General features: G+C 38.5%; 1 pseudogene; it reads left to right on the forward strand.

The window, feature by feature from the left end:
• Positions 1 to 867: 867 nt before the first annotated feature.
• Positions 868 to 5,514, forward strand: LOC131508033 (small ribosomal subunit protein uS2B-like; annotated as a pseudogene).
• The last annotated feature ends 2,263 nt before the right edge of the window (positions 5,515 to 7,777 follow it).

Consider the following 7,777-nt stretch of genomic DNA (forward strand, 5'->3'; position numbering starts at 1 on the left):
TTCTTCCACTAACCACCAAAACTTGTCAAGGGGCACCAAGGGTACCCAATGATTATTTGAGTATTAAAAACATTGTTCCCTGCCTTCTTTGTATTACTGCTATTGATGCAAAGTCTTAATTTCTCTTACTAATATACTACCATTTGCATTCTGGTCACTTGCAAGGTAAACATGGAATATCTAGGTGGCAATCATTAGCATATAGTTTATTTTTTTTCTTTATTTTTTTTTAAATTAATCTTTATTTATTTTTGAGAGAGAGTGTGTGAGCAGGGGAGGAGCAGGGAGAGAGGGAGGCACAGAATCAGAAGCAGGCTCCAGGCTCTGAGCTGTCAGCACAGAGCCTGATGTGGGGCTCGAACTCACAGACCTTGAGATCATGACCTGAGCCGAAGTCCGACGCTCAACCGACTGAGCCACCCAGGCACCCCTCATTAGCATATAGTTTAATAGGGCTCTTGCTGTGTGTTTTGGTGGAAATGTTCTCGCTTTGAGAGAAGATCACACAGACAATGAAGCAACAGAAAAAGAAATCAAGGAATCAATCCCATTTATAATTGCACCAAACCCCATAAAATACCTAGGAAGAAATCTAACCAAAGAGGTGAAAAATCTATACACTGAAAAGTATAGAAAGCTTATGAAAGAAACTGAAGAAGACACACACACACGAAAAAAAAAAAATGGAAAAAGATTCCATGCTCCTTGATAGGAAGAACAAATATCTTCAAAGCAATCTACATATTCGATACTACCATAGCAATCTACATATTCAATGCAATCCTTATCAAAATAACACCAGCATTCTTCACAGAGCTAGAACAAATAATCCTAAAATTTGTATGGAATGAGAGAAGATCACGCAGAATGATAGGGATGAGAAGCACAAATTTGCCAAGGGATTCACTGAGAGTGATAATAAGTGGAGCTAATCCTGCGTCTACACTTTGGTTCATGGACCCAAATATTCTTCTTACTGGGGACACAGCATCATATAAAGGTATTTGAATTAAAGGGACACCATGTCTTGAAGAAAACAGTGTCATTGTAAAGCATCTTCTGGAAGCTAGCACTTTAACTTTGCCTTCAGCAGGTTATTCAACTGCTCTATCTGGCCAGCACCTTCCAAATGGCATGATAGGCTATATGAGTAGTGGACCATATGTTATGGACCAGCTGCAAACCCCCTGTTCTATAAAATGGGTCCTTTGATTTGACCCAATATTATATCTTGTTTTGTAGTGATGGATCATAGGTTTTATAGACCCTGGGACAGAGGTGCTGGCTAGGGTTCCATCCATAGGAAACACAACTACATAACCATAATCTGTATCTATTCTTATCAAAGTGAAGTATTATCTCTTCCAAGGTGGGGTCCAATGTATTCAGTTGACCACCAAGTAGCTAGTTGGTGCCATACAGAGAGCTCAGCTATGGTCTCTCCTGCTGACAGGTTGGACATTCTATGTCTTTGGCAAGTAGCAGCCCATACTATTGTCCCATGCATAACCTGTATTTCTGTCATCCCCATGGATACTTCTTTTATGTATCCATTTTGTCAACACTGAGATGGTTGATTACTAGCCAATTCAGTTTTTTTAATCAGGGTGTTTATTAACTCTTCCATAGTGTTAGATTTCTGTTGCCCATTATGGTGTGATATAAAGGATTCCACAGTGTACAACCATTTTTACATGTCCATCTATGTGCCTCTACCCAGAACTCTTTGAAACTGATCTTTCATTTCATTTCTCTTTCCAGGCCCCTGATCAGCCAAGCCATTTCCCATTTCCCATTATTCCATACATATACTAAGCTTGGGCCACCTTTCTATCTACATAAAGCAGATGACCAGGACACTATCTGAACCTCTGCTCAATGAGATGATCTTCTGTCACCACTATCTTACCCTCAATGAAGATACAGTGTGGTTGTCATCTATTTCTGTCTTGTATCTACATACCAAGCAGACCCATTCAAGAACCCAAACCTTTCTTTTTCTTCTTCCAACGTTTTTTTTTTTTTTTTTAATTTATTTTTGGGACAGAGAGAGACAGAGCATGAACGGGGGAGGGGCAGAGAGAGAGGGAGACACAGAATCGGAAACAGGCTCCAGGCTCCGAGCCATCAGCCCAGAGCCTGACGCGGGGCTCGAACTCACGGACCGCGAGATCGTGACCTGGCTGAAGTCGGAGGCTTAACCGACTGCGCCACCCAGGCGCCCCAAGAACCCAAACCTTTCCATCACTAGCTATGAGGGATCTCTGTTGCAACCATAGGTATGAACAGAGGAAGAGGCACTAGTACAACCGTGGCAGATGACATGAGGGTCATTATAATCAGTTACATGTACCAGGCTTCTGACAGCTAACCAATGCCACTGGCCTCTATTCTTTTGGGGATATTCATTTTTATTATTTTTAGTGAGTTCAGTCCTATAGCACCCTCTCCTGCCCCAGTCTGCAGAAGAAATCCATCACCTAAATTCTTAGTAATGTTGGTGCTCCTCTCACCAATCTGATCCTTACTGTGTTGGAAAATCATGTATCATGTGAGATCTTTAATTTTTTGGCTTTATTAATAATAGTTAAAACTGAAACAGAATAGAGAGCCTAGAATTAAACCCATACATACATGGTCAACTGATTTATGATAAAGGAGCCAAGACTCCTTCCTGGGGAAGGGCAGTTCCTTCATTAATAGTATTGGGAAAACCTGACAGCAAAGGAGTGAAATTGGATCACTATCTTATACCATACACAAAAATGAACTCAAAATGGATTAAAGACATGAACTTAAGACCTGAAAACATAAAAATCCTAGAAGAAAACACAGGCAGGAAGCTTCTCAATGATATTTATGATCTGACACTAAAAGCAAAGGCAGCAAAAACAAAAGTTAAAAAGTGGGACTACATTAAACTAAAAATCCTTTGCATGACAAAGGAAATCATCAGCAAAATGAAAAGGCAACTTATTGAATGGGAGAAAATACTAGCAAATTATATAACTGACAAGGAGTTAATATTCAAAATATATAAAGAACTCATACAATTCCATAGCAAAAACAAATAATTTGACTTAAAAATGGGGAAAAGAGGGGTGCCTGGCTGGCTCAGTTGGAAGAGCATGCAACACTTGACCTCTGGGTCATGAGTTTGATCCCCACGTTGGGTGTAGAGATTACTTAAATAAATAAATATTTAAAAAATAACAAATTAAAAATGGGCGGAACATCTGAATAGACATTTTTCCAAAGAAGACATACAGATGGCCAACAGATACATAAAAAGGTGCTCACCATCACTGATCATCAGAGAAGTAAAAATCAAACCACAAGGAGGTATCACCTCAAAATAGGATGAGAAAAAAAAAAGCTGTTAGAATGGCTATTACCAAAAAGACAAGAAATAACAAGTATTGGCAATGATGTAGAGAAAAGGGAACCCTGTGCACTGTTGCTGGGAATGTAAATTGGTGCAATTATAACGGAAAACAGTATGGAAATTTCTCAAAAACTTGAAAATAGAACTACCAAATGGTCCAGCAATTCCACTTCTGGATATTTATCTGAAGGAAATGGAAGCACTATCTCAAAAAGATATATGCACTCCCATATTCACTGCACTACTATTTCCAATAGCCAAGACATGGAAGCAACCTAAGTGTCCACTGATGAATGAATGGATCAGGAAAATGTGATACACACACACATACTAAAATATTCAGCCAAAAAAAAAAAAAAAATGAATGAGATGCTGCCATTTGCAACAGCATGGATGGACCTTGAGGGAATTACACTAAGTTAAGTAAGTCAGACAGAGAAAGGCATATAACATATAATTCCAAATATATGTGGAATCTAAAAACAAAAAAACACATACACAAACAAAAACCTCTACTCATAGATACAGAAAATAGTTCGGTGGGTGCCAGAAGTGGAGGGTAGGAGAGGTGAAATGGATGAAGGGATCCAAAAAGTACAAACTTCCAGCTATAAAATAAATATGTCTTTGGATATAATGTGAAGCATGGGGACTATGTTAATAATACTATATTTTATATTGAAAAGTTGCTAAGAGAGTAGATTCCAAATGTTCTCATCACAACGAAAAAAACTAATTATGTGTGGTGATGATGCACCTACAGTTATTGTGATGATCACTTCACAATATATACAAATATTAAAGAATTACATTGTTCACCTAAAAATAATATGTTACAGATCAATTATATATCAACTAAAATACATAATTAAGACTATAAATGTCCTTATGTCAGTTCAAGTAAATTTCTGTTGTCAAATAAATTTGCCAAAACGAAAAATAACTTGAATTTCAGAGATGTTTATATTTTTGGAATTGTGGATAAGGTATTGTTAGAGAAATCCAGAGAAACCTCTCTATGGGATTCCTATGACAATCTTCAATAAATAGGGTGTCACATTCCTATACCCAGAGACAGCAACACATCAGTGGTACTTTTTGTTCTCCACAGTTCATGCCCATCCTCATATGTCTATCAACATGTCTCTATCCCAGACCTCCTCCAACCTCCCTCAAGATCTTTTAATACTTCTCTTTCCAGGCCCCTGATAAGCCAAACCATTTGCCATTTCCCAAGATGCCACATATGTACTAAACTTTAGTTTAGATATAGTAGTGGGTGACTCTGAAACATAGGGGCAGGGACAGAAGTAGATTGGCTACTGGGGTCTCATGTCATAGCAGATAATTGCAACCACTCACCTATGATCCTGACCAACATGGAATAGGAGGATTAGCATAACCATAGTAGGAAGTTGGAAGACTGAGAAAATCCTCTTTACCTAGTGGCTACTAGCTGACAACACAGATACTGGTTAAATAATTAAACAGAACAAACTTCTGTTGCTGGCCACTCCACTCATGGAACCTTTCTCAGCCACATTCAGGCAGCCTTTTGGGAGCTGCGACTTCTAGTGGTTACTGATCCTGGGGCCCACCAGCAACCTCTCACAGGGGTATGTTGTGTTAATCTGCCTACCATTGCTCTCGGTAACACAGACTTTGCTCTGCACTATGAAGACACTGCCATGCCATGCAACAACAAGGGAGCTCATTCTGCAGGCCTGATATGGTAAATGCTGGCCCAGGGAGCTCTGAGCACATGTGACACCATCTTCCTTGAATATCCACAGGAGGTCATGCCTGTTCTCTACTTATAAAGATCCTGAAGAGAGTGAAAAGGAAAATCAGGTGGAGATTGAACAGGCTGTAACCAAGAAGGAATTTAAGGGTGAATGCATTGCTCCAGCTCCCGAAATTTACTGCTAATTCAGCCTAAAGTCTCTGACTAGTCTGAAGGTGTACACGTTCCTTTTGTGCCTATTGAGTAGTTCCCTACTTAAGACTGAAGCACTCAACCTGTCACCAAAGACCGGTCTGCAACTCCCACTGCTCAGGCCACTGAATGGGTAGAAAGGGCCCCTGAAATTTTAAGTTCTTCTTCCACAGACTCTTGGCCAGAAATGTAAATAAGGGTATTGAAATGTTTCTTAAAAAAAAAAAAAAAAATTCAGCCCATTATTAACGGCTGTCATGTTGGTCAAGATTACAAAGAATGATAATATCCATTATCAGTGAAAGAGGGAGAAAACAGATCCCCTCATGAACACTACTGAAAGGAATGTAAATTGATACAAATTTTCCAGAGAAAAATTCCATAATATGTTCTTAAAACTTTTCAATTTTAAAAGATATGTTCTTTGATCTAGGATTTACATTTTTAGAAATTTATCCTAAGGAATAATAATGCATTTGCCCAAGGTAGATCTATAAACATGCTTGTCTCAAAAGCATTTATGCCTGAAAAATGAAACACAAGAGAAAAACAAACAAGCTGGTTTAAAGAGCTGTGTAATCTTTATATGGTACAATACTGTGTGCAATCATCCAAATGATAAAATAGAATATATTATAGACTGGGAAATATATTTAGAGTCTTAGATAACAAAACAAAATAATAACTAATATGTAATTTATGAAATCATATAAAGAAAATATGTATAAATAGAAAAAAGTGTCGAGGTGCCTGCATGGCTCATTTGGTTAAGCATCTGACTTCAGCTCAGGTCATGATCTTGCAGTTCATGAGTTGGAGCCCTGCATTGGGCTCTGTGCTGACAGCTCAGAGCCTGGAGCCTGCTTCAGATTCTGTGTCTCCTTCTCTCTGCCCCTCCCTCACTTGCACTCTGTCTCTGTCTGTCTCTCTCAAAAATAAACATTGAAAAAAAGAAAAGAAAAAAGTCTCAAAATATGTAGCCAAAAACGCTAACAGGGTTTTCTCTAGTGATCTTTCTTTTTTAAATTAAAAATACATTTTCCAAAATATGTAATATTTTATATAAAATGAGGTTTTTTAATTTTTATGTATTTAGTTTTTTTAGAGACAGCATGTGCTTGTGGGGAGGGGCAGAGAGGGAGAGAGAAACCTAAGCAGGCTCCACACTGTCAGTGCAGAGCCCAATGAGGTGCTCAATCTCACAAACTGAGAGTTCATGACCTGAGCTGAGATCAAGAGTCGGATGCTCAACTGACTAAGCCACCCAGGTGCCCAAGTTTTTAATTGTAAAAATAAATGACTATTATTTGCATGCTAAAGAGAATACCTGAGGACCAGAGTCCCTATAGATTCCATTATCCTGTCATTTCTCCCTACTTCCTTTCCCTTCCACATAGCCAACCTGGGTCATTGAATTAACACAACCCACTTAGTCTGGAGGCTCTCACAGGGAGGACAGATATCCCGGCTGCATAATAATTCTTCTGTATTTGTGTCCATGGCCCTCTTAAACATTCAGCTTCAGGAATGACATAAATAATGTCAACCAGATAAGCCAAATGCCAAATCTATCCAGATAATTAACAGGGTGATAGATTTTGAAGTTAAATCAACTGAAGCAGTGATATTTAAGGGCAGTGTATTGTTGTTCAAATGAAGGTTTTTTTGTAATGTCTTCTCCAGCCAGTTGTCTTTAATTAAACTTAAGAAACAGATAAAAATCCGTATTTAATCTTTTGAAAAATTAGAAGAATAACTAGTAGTTTCCACTTCTTGCTTCCAGTTATTGCCATTAAATTATATTCTCTTGGTATAACATATACATTGTAAAAAATCCCTAACACACACAAGTAACAAATCTATCAACATATATTTATAAGCACAAACACAGCAATATATATACTATATAAGACAGGAATGGTATTTCTGAATGCTTTAATCATAAATGGCAGCAGGTATTATAAGCAAAAAAAGTTCCCAGAAGAAGATCAATCTTCATTTTTAGCACAGGATAACCTTTTGTTTTATGGTACACATTTCACAATATTAAAACAACCTGGTTTACCTGATTAAAATCAGGGGTAAAAGGACAATGTTAATGAGAAGCAACAATGTATGAAAAGCACCCTGGGGCCATGTATTGACCAGTTGGTGGAGGCCTAGTTTCAAAGTCCTACCCCTGCAGGGACAAGTTATCAAATCTTTACCTGTGTAGATGTATCAAGAATTTACATAGGGTGCCTGGGTGGCTCAGTTCACTAAGCATCTGACTTAGGCTCAGGTCATGATCTCACAATTGGTGAGTTTGAGTCCCATATTGGGTGAGTCAGTGCCCTGCTTTGGGTGAGTTCCAGCCCTGTTTCCTGTAAACACATGAGCCCTAGGTGAGCCCAGCTTCTCTCTCTCTCTCTTTCTTTCTCTCTGTCTGCCCCTTGCTCACTTGCACTGTATCTCTC

The sequence above is a fragment of the Neofelis nebulosa genome, chromosome 3 (genome assembly GCF_028018385.1).
Source record: "Neofelis nebulosa isolate mNeoNeb1 chromosome 3, mNeoNeb1.pri, whole genome shotgun sequence".
In the NCBI taxonomy this organism is placed as follows: domain Eukaryota; kingdom Metazoa; phylum Chordata; class Mammalia; order Carnivora; family Felidae; genus Neofelis; species Neofelis nebulosa.